Source organism: Patiria miniata, unplaced genomic scaffold, assembly GCF_015706575.1.
Source record: "Patiria miniata isolate m_02_andy unplaced genomic scaffold, ASM1570657v1 HiC_scaffold_24, whole genome shotgun sequence".
In the NCBI taxonomy this organism is placed as follows: domain Eukaryota; kingdom Metazoa; phylum Echinodermata; class Asteroidea; order Valvatida; family Asterinidae; genus Patiria; species Patiria miniata.
Genome location: NW_024037063.1, coordinates 14,101,092 through 14,112,956, shown reverse-complemented (window position 1 = coordinate 14,112,956; position 11,865 = coordinate 14,101,092). Strand labels below are relative to the sequence as shown.

General features: G+C 40.0%; 1 pseudogene; it reads left to right on the top strand.

The window, feature by feature from the left end:
- Positions 1-797: 797 nt before the first annotated feature.
- Positions 798-8,691, top strand: LOC119732195 (annotated as a pseudogene).
- Positions 8,692-11,865: the final 3,174 nt, after the last annotated feature.

Sequence of the window (11,865 nt, the reverse complement as noted above, 5' to 3'; positions counted from 1 at the left end):
TGGTCTGCACCCTTATTATGCATATTGCAAACTATATATAACCATTTTCACGGCGCATTGTAATGGTTTTTGAGCGGGTTTTCTTTTTGGGGATTGATGTCAGAACTCTTTGACCATTTATTGAAAATTGTTGCTTAACACAAAATGTGAAAAAAATCCGCCAGGGAGGGCAGAGTGCCCCCTCTTATAGTTTTCTATCAAGTGTTTCTTTATATAAAGCCTTACTATAATTGGATAAACAACAAAAGGCTGAATACCCAGTGGAGGTCCTAGCTTGTGGGGGTTTCTCTCGTTTGTCCGTGCCGGGGAGTGTATCCCTGAAAAGTACAGTTTTGTAAGACAAAGGGGGATTGACAGTGCGTATCGTTGGTTTTATTGGAGTGCCATGATCACAGTTACGGTGCTCGCGGCTCATGTGTCAATGGTTCGAGCCCTGTCGGGGAACATGGTGGCAAGATACTTTACAACAATTGCCTCTTTAAACCCAGGAGCCTAAACGGGTATACTTTTGAGGATAAAGACCTGAATGCACAACTCTCTAGTTATAGCTGCTGCAGAAAGCTGGTCTCACGGCCTGACGAGTAGGGGTACATATAATTGTGAAGCGCTTTCAGACCTTGGTCCCAACGCAATATATGCACTGCATTATTATAGCAGCCTGCACATGTCATGTGATTTTTCCCAACTGTGAAGTTTCAGTGTACGTCAGGTTCACTGCATCACAAAGTATAGTTATTTTTGTTTGACGTGCGGAACAGAAAATAACAAAAGACAGGGAATAGTGGTTAGTGTAATATTATGAGCCACACTAGTATATGTTTCAGTGAAGCGTCGCCATTAACTGCTACGCAATACAAGGCGGAAACAAAATGTGTGCGTTTTATTTGAGTCGGAAGTAGAGGTTCCGTCAGAACGTCACATTCACGTTCCCAAGGGGGAAATTAATTATATGCGAGCAGTACTGAACTTGTTGCGGTTGTTTAAATGAGCAGTGTTCCCCGACCCCCGGTCAGACGGACGAGATCTGACGTGAAGGAGTACACACCATCGGGGCCGCGGACCATGGCCAACAATCAGCCGAGCGCGGGACCGAGCATGGGTCACGGTTTCTTGAAGAATTGGACTCCGCCTCCGGAGAACCATATGCCTCCAGGCTATTCCGTTTATAAGGAGAGGCGGGAACAACCCGACCCAGAGCCCCCGGGTCCTCCCAAGCCTCCGGAGGAGTTCCCCGCCAAGCTGACTCTCAAGTTGGAGGCTGAGGATAGGGACACGGACCTGGCCCGGATCTGCAGCGATGCCCTGCACGAGCTGCCGCAGATGGTCAAGGTTGGGGAGAAGTTCTCGGTGAAAGGGAACGACGTGCAGTTGCAGAAGGGAGAATCGCTGTTGCTTCTCTTCGTAGCGGAGCTACCTCGGGTGCATGCCGTGGATACTACGAATGGGAAAGAAGTATGGCTACCTGTGCACGCCGAACAGTTGTACGAGACACTTCCGATGGGTAGGATAAATATTCATTTTAAAGATTGCATTTTGCATTTTTGAGAATGTCCCAGGGTCAAAATGTCATGCTCTCTGATTTTTTTTATATAATGTCTAGATTTACTATTAAAAAAACGCCAACAACCGCATGCCATCTGATGATGATGAATCGCATCGATTTAAACAATAAGAGATATTTTGTTGTTGTTTGTTTCTATGGTTATTTTTTTTGGGGGGGGGGGGGAGATTTTGTGATAGAAATGCATTTTATACCTGTGGTCGTTAATGCGACAGAAAATGTGCTCAACTTTAAATTTTGATTCAAGCTTTCCATCATAAAGTTATGCAAGCTATATAGGCCTAATTACGCCTATAACATTTTTTAAAAACTTTTGATAGGAATGAATTTTCAAGCACAAAGAGTCTAAAATCAGAGCAATGACATACGATTACATTGTGCAGGGTTATGTTGACACTTCATTAATTTTTTTACACACTTTTCCTGGTTTTAAAGGATACACTTTTTGAACTTCCGACTTCAATTTGGGTCGTTCCCCGCAATTTTCAAAATGTGTTCAACTGATCTGTTCATATAATTTTCATGCATAGGACTTAATTCTGAGTATTTCTTTATTAATACGATAGCGAGTGGACAAATACAGACCACGTATTATAACCACTTTATTTTCTATTGGTGAAAATGTCCACGTTGCCCGATCCCAAAATTGAATATACTACGGAGTACACATGTCATGAACAAAATGCTGCTGCTGCGCGCTATTTCAATGCACTATAGCCCGAAAGCCTGACGAAACCTAAAGAGAGGAGACAATGGGAAGAAATTACAGTTTTAGAGGTGGGAGGAAAAGCCCAAAAGAATATTCTGGGAAAACCCTCGGAATCAGATAGTCCGAGTAACTAGGACTCTACAGATCGCTTTTTTAACATTTGGACATGGTCGGGCGATAGTAGAGTCCAAGATCGATGGCCCTATTGCGGCTACTACTAATTTTTTGGACCATTTTCACTCGTACCCCCAATCAAAATCTTCAGATTTTACCCCCAAAACGGTCCTCAAACTACCTTATGCGCCCCTGTAGGCTTCAGTGGGAATTGGAAATACAAATGGTGGTAATTTTAAGTCTACATTATTTGTCTTTCTAGATCCTCGTCTGGATGACAAACTGTACACGGGGGTCACTGCCATGATGAACAGCAACCCCATGCCGTGTATTGTACGCGTACTGGAAGGCTATAGTGGGTCTGATTACGCAGAATGCGTGGATCAAGAGGACGTCATACGCATCAGCCACATCGAGGAGAAAGTTCGAAGATATAGCAAAGAAAGAGTGCGTGTCATTATGTCTGGGTTTGGTTTAGAGTTGGGGTAACAGAGATAGGGGCAGAGAGGGTAGGATTATTCAGAATAGAGAGGGAATCATGGATAGGGTCTGAGATGGGGTGGAGTTATCAGTTGGGGTTGAGTTGGGATAAACGGTAGTATCGGGGATGATCTGAGATCAGCTTTGGATATTTATGAGGTCTTGGGTGGTGGACGGAGAAGGGGAATACAGACGATGAGGGGTTGACACAGAGGCTCCGGTGGGGTAATTATAAGGGTGTCAGCGATACAGCATGAATGGGCTTCCGTGGCTGGGGTAGGGTTGTGTTGGGTAGCTGATGGGTAGGGTGCAGGAGCTGGGGTAGAGTTTACATCCCTTGATATAGGCTGTGGTATTGGATTATCAGCAATGGGCCCTGAGTAGGGTTATCATGGATAGGACGGGTACAGTCTGTTATCAGGAAAAGGGGATACAGTCTATTCTCAGTTATCAGGTAAAGGGTTTGTCAAGATTAAATAAGATTGATAGGGCCTGAGCTGGGATGCAGGTTTGTTGGGATAAGGCCGGATTGGGAACAGGGGCTGGTATAAGAATATTAGGCATAGGGGCTGCCATAGCCCTGGGGTATGTTTCTAAAATGTAGGTCTGGTAACGGTTATAAGATTAAACAAACCGTTTAAAATAGCAAAGACCATAATGACCAAATGTAAGTCTTGGATTCATTCTCTTGATTTCCCCATAGATTCTGATTGCGCAAAATCAGGTAGGTCACCGACTTGAGCTCCACAAAGACATGGATTGTGCCCACTTCACCACCATGATGTCCGCACTGTTCCTGCGCATGTCCGAACTCATTGGGCTGGATTTCCCACAGGTGAAAAATAAAGAGAATAAATTACTACCAGAGAGATCTTTGTACCATTAGTATTAATTAATACAGTCTGTCTAAAAAAAATGCAAACAAAATATAACAGAATGCCAGACGTAGAATGGTTTAAAAGAAGATCCACCTTTCCACTTTAAAATGAGACATCAAAAGTTCAAATTAATCTGATAATTTTTGACCGAATTATGTGTCATTTCTCAAGAGAGGTCAAATTGAACATGGGACCAAGTTTTTAAATGCAGTGATAATCGATTTTGTTTGGATGTGTAAGTGTTGCAATGTGGCTGAACTGTCCGTGATTACCTCCCTTCCCACCTCAACACCTTCCCACCTCTGGTGACATTGTCTCTCGTGCTAAACATGTTTAGCACGTAAACATGATGTGTTTAGAAGAGTGTTTACTTGCTTAACACCTTTTTTTCGTAGGCCAGGCAATTATCCACACAGAGGCAATTAGGCTACCTTTGTCCCAATGCCTAAAATTGAAAACTTGGTCCATGGTCAATTTGACCTCTCTTTGAAAACTACTCATAACTAACTCTGTCAAAAATTTTCAGATTTGAACGTTTGCTGTCTCATTTTAGGGTGGAAAAGTGTATCTTTCACACTATACCTATTTTATCTATGTTGAATACACATTCTAGGTCTAGCACTCCGTTATATTTTGTTTGCGTTTTATTTTAGACACACCTTTGAATTTGTGTTCCTTTGCAGCGAGTGCGTGTGGTTGAGGAAACAAACTTTGAGAAGCGCAAACCCAAGGAAGAGAAGGTCTTCAAGTTGTTGTCTTTTAAGAATGACCTGCAGGTGATTGCCACGCGATCCAGGAAGCCAGGCCTGCTCTCAATTCCACTCTCTGTGCCTATTTCCCTCCAAACAACTTCTTTCAAGGTATTTCATCGAATTCCTCTGTACCAACGTTCAGATTTGTTTTGTATTGCGTAAGGTGTACAAACTTTAACAGAGTGTACCGAAAAATTTCGACAAATTCAGCAATTTCAGTAAGGTGAAATATTTTGATGGCAAATTCAACCTGATCCGAATTGACCTATTGCGGTAGAATCGCGTTAGAATCGCGTCAACGCAGCTTGTGAATAATGTCCAATTACATGATATTCAAATGGACGCGGAACGCGCAACATCTGAGACAAACAAAACTTAGCGTACACAAATTCCATAGGGTTGTCTAAGGGGCGTGGCTAACTCCCAAACGGCGATGGGTCAATTTCGTGGAACTGCTAAGCAAAATACATGTATATTGCTTTAAGCACATATTGTCTGAGAACAAGTCACAAGCAATCTACATGGCATGGCATCTTAGCTAGTAACCAGTTGCTGCTCAGCTCTTCTTTTTTTGCTGAACAAATTGTATGTAATTAGCATCTCCATGAGTTTCTTCTTGGAGGACATGATCGAATGGCTCCTTTTTAAAATCTATCTTTAGGACAAGACTGTCCAATCCTGTCTTCCGCCCTTGTTTCCCCCTGTCAATCTCACCTGGGGTGTCCGGGAGTTCGGCAGGCCCACTCTGCCCGAACCGCTCAGAGAAATTAGCCAGCCCCTGGCCGAACCACTCCGTGGATGGCTGGAAAGCTTTGAAGGTAAATTGGTCGATAACAGGTTTGAGCTAAACTTAGGGATTAGAAACTTTGCTTGGTATTCATATTCAAGCTCACGTAGATTTAAGTAATACTGTCCGATATTAAAGATATACAGTTCAGTGAACCATTTCAACACATTTTCTTTATCCGGACATCGTCCAAACAAAATGTCACAAACACACGTACAAAATTGAAAATCAAGTCCGTTACCCTCCACAAAAGTAACATCATCCACTTCGAACTTTCAGCCTAGAACCCTGAATTCTCTTCTATCTCAACATTCTCCTTAACATTGTACAATGGAGCAATTTCAGTCAAGTGGCTTGCTTGGAAACAAGACAATCGTGTCAATCTGCAGTCTGGAAACTTTCATATTTTGGAAAAGGCTTTTACCCCCCCCCCCCCCCCAAAGGAAGAGCACTGACATAACTGGCTGGTTTGAATGACTTCAGTTCATGTTTTTTTCTTCATTCATTTTTAGGAAAGGAGCGTGTTTGCAAAGTGGCCAAAGTCTCCAAGGAAGACTTGATACAGGATCTCAAGGAGATGACCAACTACACCAAGGACCTGACCAACAGAATTGCCTTCCTGAATCAGAATCAGGTCGACAAACCACTCATCCCGACTCGTGACAAGCCTGTGGCACCGCCAAGACCCCCTACCAAACCGTTAACGTACAGGTCTCTCCCTCCAAAACCTGACATAAAGCCTGTTGTTTGTTCCCCAAAGCCCAAATTGACCCCCAAGCCCAAACCTCGTAGCTTCACTGCGCCGAAGCAGCCCAGTGACTCCAAGGTGTTGAACAAGCGTAGAGTCAGTACTGATGATGGTTATGAGGTTCCTGATGTATTTGCAGGCAGGTGAGTCATGGCAGCAATATCACTGACCACCGAATCCTGGGTTATTCCCAAGCTTTTATGGATCTTCCTATGTGATATAATGGAAGATGGATGCTATATTTTAAAGAGTTGTGCGTGGTAAATAAATGCATACATTTTCTCATCTCCCATGCTATTGGCTCTGTAATATAATCCTGAACAAAAGCAACCAAAGACGTTTTTGTTTGTTTCTGGACTCAAAGGGGTGCCCCACTCACAAGTTATACAAAAAGTTTGGTTTACAAATCTTGATGATCCTTTTGGGTTTTCTTTTTTGGGACAGTGATATAGAGGAGGAAGGTGATGAATATGAAGTTGTACCAGATGTAAAGGACCTCACAAAACCTCTGGATGTAACCACTCAAGAGCTGAAGAACATACTGCAACAGAAGGAAAAGGTTACTAATCAAGCAAAATTCGTTCAGAAGAAATTTAGTCCAGAAGTCTTGAGTATTCTTTGTTTCTGAAGTAAAAAGAAAAGTGATATATATATATATACTGAGGACAGTGAATATTTTGGGTTCATACTGTGATGCTCACTTAATGAACTGCTTTTTTTCATCATCAAAATCTGTGTTCTGTCGGGCATGAAATCTTGGAAGTCTATCACAAGTCTGCTTGGCTTTTACTTTTAATTGCTCATTTTCCAAAGTTTAGATCCCATTAAAGTTAGAGTAGATCATTTGCAGCTATAACCAAATTATTTTTAAAAAGCTTACTTGGTTTAAAGATAGTAGTGGCACTAGACTCCCTGTGAAATTAGTCCTTCTGGCATGCTGTCATTTTGAAGAAAACAATAAAAGGTCATTTTCAAAGGTGAGTCAAGTGACGCATTTTTTGGAAATTTCCGCTAGTAGTTGCTTTGTAATTGGCCAAATCCGTGAATGGGTGCGCGCAAGCGTTGGTTGACACAATGCACACAAGCGTCTTTGATACTATTCGTCGGTTCAGTGCCTGACATCGCGTAGCTGCAGTCAGCTGAATGAGAACGTGTTCCGGATGCTGATTTCGGGCACAATTTAAATATGACTCGGCAACTTTTGAATTGAAATCGAGATCCTAGAATAATATTTTCTCGGAACATACAGCATTCACAGAGCTAAAACTTCATCAGGTTAGTTGTTAAGCACCCGTCTTTAGATTTTGAGCACTTTTGCTGCTTCAAACGAAACAAATGACAAATGATCTACTCTACCTTTAAAACAAACTAAGGCACTATCCATCTGAAACCTTGGAACCTGTGGTAAACAAAACATCTTGCAAAATATTTCATTGCAGAAAATAGCCTCACTGAAGGAAGAAAATGAACAACTGAAGGAGAAATGCGAGGTTTGTACAATTGAATAACCATCATTAACGGCTGTACCTACAAAGCAAGTAAATTATGTATGATATAATTATTGCACATGATATGATATATATCGCAATTTACTTGTTCTGATATTTATAGTATAAGTGTCAAATTATCTTGTTTAAAGATTAATTCAGAACATTTTTGGCTGCAATGTTGGTGAGCATCAAGTGGAATAAAAAAAGATACCAATGAAATACAAATAGAATCAACATACTTCAGTTTTTGTCTTGTGGCCATTTTAGCTTTACAAATTCAACCGTTACTATGTCAGACATCCCCCCCCCCCAAAAAAAAAAACCTGATGTGAATATCCTAATACTAATTTTGGTTTCTTTTGTATTCCGTTAGAAACTTGAAAAAGAAAAGAGGGAGATACGAGTGTCCAACTTTAGAAACGTTGATGAGATCAACCGGCTTCAGGCTGAGATTGATCGTATGTTGGCCAGAAACGATGGCGACATGTACGACTTCCTTATTCCCACCGAGAGGCCCCTACCAACCCTGCCGACTAGTCCCGGTGCGGTCATCTATAACAGCCCTCACGATCTGCTGTCCGAGAAGGTCTTGATGTCTCGCGCCGACATTGAAGGTGTGTCAGACATACTGCGGCAGCTCAACTTGGGTAAGTACGTGGAGAAGTTCAGAGAAGAAGCGGTGGATGGTGCATTACTGGTCACTCTTGACGATTCAGTTTTGAAGGAGGATTTGGGTATGACCGGCTTACATGCACGTAAGTTACTGTTGGAGGTTAAGAAATATACAAAATAGGTTGCTTGAGGGGTTACGCATTTTTCGGGTAACTTTTTTTGTGGAAATGATTTCATTTGAAATTGTCATACATTTGGTTCATTGAGGTACACTTTGCTAAATTGTCAGTGAATATTTAAGAAACATCATCACAAAAATGCTTCCTTTCAGGTGATTATGCAGGGTTAGGAGTTTACTCAACAAGAGAGGGGTTATTATTTTTGGAGGGGCTGAGCTTAGCATTAAGGTCAGTTATCAGCAGAAACCTGCAATTAAATTGTTAATGCCTTAGGAAAATATATATACAGGGTGGACCCCAAAAAATGCAACCTTAAAACATTTGCCTTTTAATAAACAAAGGGATCGTTCAAGCTGAGGGCTTTTTCTTTTAAATACTGAAAAAAAATCATGTAAATAGCACTTGGGGTTGCTGAGAAAATGTCAATTATGTAAAAGTAGTCATTTTTCATCCTGTACACAAACAATTACCACAGTAAGAGATTTTCACTGTACCTATTTCTGCATGTTCTAATCCTTACAAACTACACAGCACACATAATATGACAAGATTACAAATGAATTTGATGGAAATACCTTATATTTTCCACCTGAACAGGTATCTCAGCCTTTTTAGTCCAATTTTAAACTTTTTCAGCATCATAAATATGTCAGAATATTAAAGAAATTGCACAAAATTAATGAAGGATAATTGCACAGTAGGCTTAAAGTAAAATGTTTCACTGTTTGAAGTTGTGTAAAGGATGAAAAATGACTACTTTTACATAATTGACATTTTCTCAGCAACCCAAAGTGTTATTTTCATGATTTTTTCAGTATTTGAAAGAAAAAGCTCTCAGTTCTAATCTGATACCCAAAACATAAAAATCCACCAATCCCTTTTTTTTTTAAAGGCAAATGTTTTAGGGTTGCATTTTTGGGGTCACCCTGTATAATAAAGTTAATGGTGAGTTTGAAACTACTATTTTCCAAATTTCTTTTTTACCCTTTCCAGTAAATATGCATTGTAATATACAACATTCCCTTTTGATGTAATTGTCAGGAATGGATGGATTTGGGAGTTAGTATTTTATAGCAGATATTGTATACGCCGACTTGTTAAAAGTTTTGTATTCATACATGTAGATGGTGGGAAACCCAAGAAAAATGTTGTGCTTATAGTCTGGTTCCCTGACCCTACTTTAGATGAAACAGAGCAATTTATAGTCGTCTGGGAATTGTCAAGTCAGGGAACAGACTAGCTGCATGGCTTGCACCTATTTGCAGACATGTTTACCGATTGCAAACAAAATGTGGACTAACTGAATTTGGTAGATTGGGGGCAGTATTTGAAAATAGATGTTTTCCAGCGATGGTCGGCCGACCATTGTTGGAAATTGATAAAAAAATCCTCTTTTCTTGAAAATGACATTTCACAGGATGCTGGAGACTGTTATGCACTTACACTCAAGTAAGGTATTTCATCATAATTTAGTAGTTTTGTTTGATGTTTGCTAATGTTGTATTTTACCTTTAAATTCAAATGGAAACTGACAAAGAACATCTAAAAGCAGAACACTGAACACTCAGTTTAAAATTTCAGGTTGTTTCCTCATACCTTGACTTTTGCATATGAAGCCAGCTAATAATACATGGCACAAATGACAGATTGCAAAACAGGAAATGAACATTAAAATTCGGTCAATTTCCTTGCCAGCAACATTTGTAATTTAGGGTTCAATTTCCTTGATGGAATGACATTTGACCTTTTTAGTAGTTTCTTCCAATTTTTTTTTTTACAGCAGCTGAAGGTTAATGATTAATTTACACTGCACATGTCTGAAAGTGTATGTAGATAAATGAAAGGGGTTCATTTTTCCTTTCTCGTTAAAGTTTGTCATGAAATTAAGCATTGTTTGTATTTTCTAACATCTTATACATGCAGTTTAAAAAGTACTCAGATTGTTTATTTGTTTATATTTTTTATTGTCTGTGATTTGTTTACTGTAAAATTAAAGGACCAACAAGAATTAGAATATATGAGCTTTAGAAGAGAATAATAATAGTAATAATAATAAACAAAATATTTGAAAACCCGCCGGTATCAGCCTATAAAGGCGCTCATGGCGCTTGAGGAAAAAGTCAAGTTAGGATTGTGTGTTGTGAGAGTAAGCTTGTCTGTACAGGTGAGAATTTATGTTTGTCTTAAATGTTGTGAGGGATGGAGATGATTTGATAGCCAGAGGGAGTTGGTTCCACACTCAGGCTGATGCTAGATTTGCTGCAAGTTGTATTCAAGAATCAAAAGGTGATTTTGCCTAAAGTTTCAGCATGCTCGCAGATGACAATTTGAGAATATTTCATCTTTTTAATCTGTGATGGACACATCGTTTTAGTGCTGTACTCATTTGAGGAAAGGAAAATCATTTGGTGGAGATGAAAATATATTTTTCAGCATGTTTACTGTCATTCCTACATTTTGTATATATTTAAACTCACATGTGTATATAATTTGATGTTTTAAAAAATAAGACTGTTTTGGGAAGATTGAAACAATAAGTTCATGAAGTTAGTAATTACTCCTTCAAATGCTTCTTATGTAGTGGAAACACGAAGAAGTTTGTCTTACTTCTAAGTTTGTCTTACTTTTTTTTTTCACTTGAAAAACTTTAACCTTACCGTTACTTTTTCTTTGTAATGCCATAATTTTTTTTCAGTTCGTTACAAAACAGACCTAGGTAAATGGTAGAACGGTTTGAATTTACTGTATTTTGTGCATGTAAATGAGGCTGAGGCCGGCTTGGGGCATGTGGCATGATGTACTACACAGGCATGCAACTGGGAAGTCACAAAAAAAGAGGAAATTCAAATCTTTCTCAGACTTTGTACAGTGTTTTTCTATTTTCAATGGCACACATGGGAAGTAAAAAAAGAGGAAATCAGCTGATCCGAGGAAAAGTTGCATGCCTGACTACATTGTACACATGTATGTACATTGTACATTGTATCGCAATCAAGTACATGCACACAGTATAGTTGACACATGCAGTACATATAGCCTAGACGTTTCGTGTATGTTGGTAGAGGGGAACTGAAGAAGAAAGGGTAGGCCTATATGTGAACTATGTATATCTTCCCTCCCCTCCCCCCCCCCCCCCCAAAAAAAAAAATTCCTGACCGACCGACCCTCCTTACATTATTCATGCGAGGGCAACACAATTTTTTTTTTACCTAATACATGTGGCTTATCTTTTGACAATTCAATGGAGGGAAACGGAAAGTTGCAAAGCATTGTGGGTCGATCACCACAATGGGTAGCACACACACACTCAAGAATTAACCTCTGTTCACGGGGAAAATAAAATCCATCCAAAGAGAAGTCAAAGAAATAGAGATCACTGGCGCCATTCGATAGAAGGTTGGTGGGTGTGAGTGAAATGGGGCCCTTTCATGTTGACTGTGAATACACTTCGTGGGGAATCAAGTCATATCACCCCTATACAGGGTGAGTAAAAAAAAAAAAGCATGACCCAAATATCAGGACTATTGGTTTAGTGAAGTTCTGCCTGTAGCACTT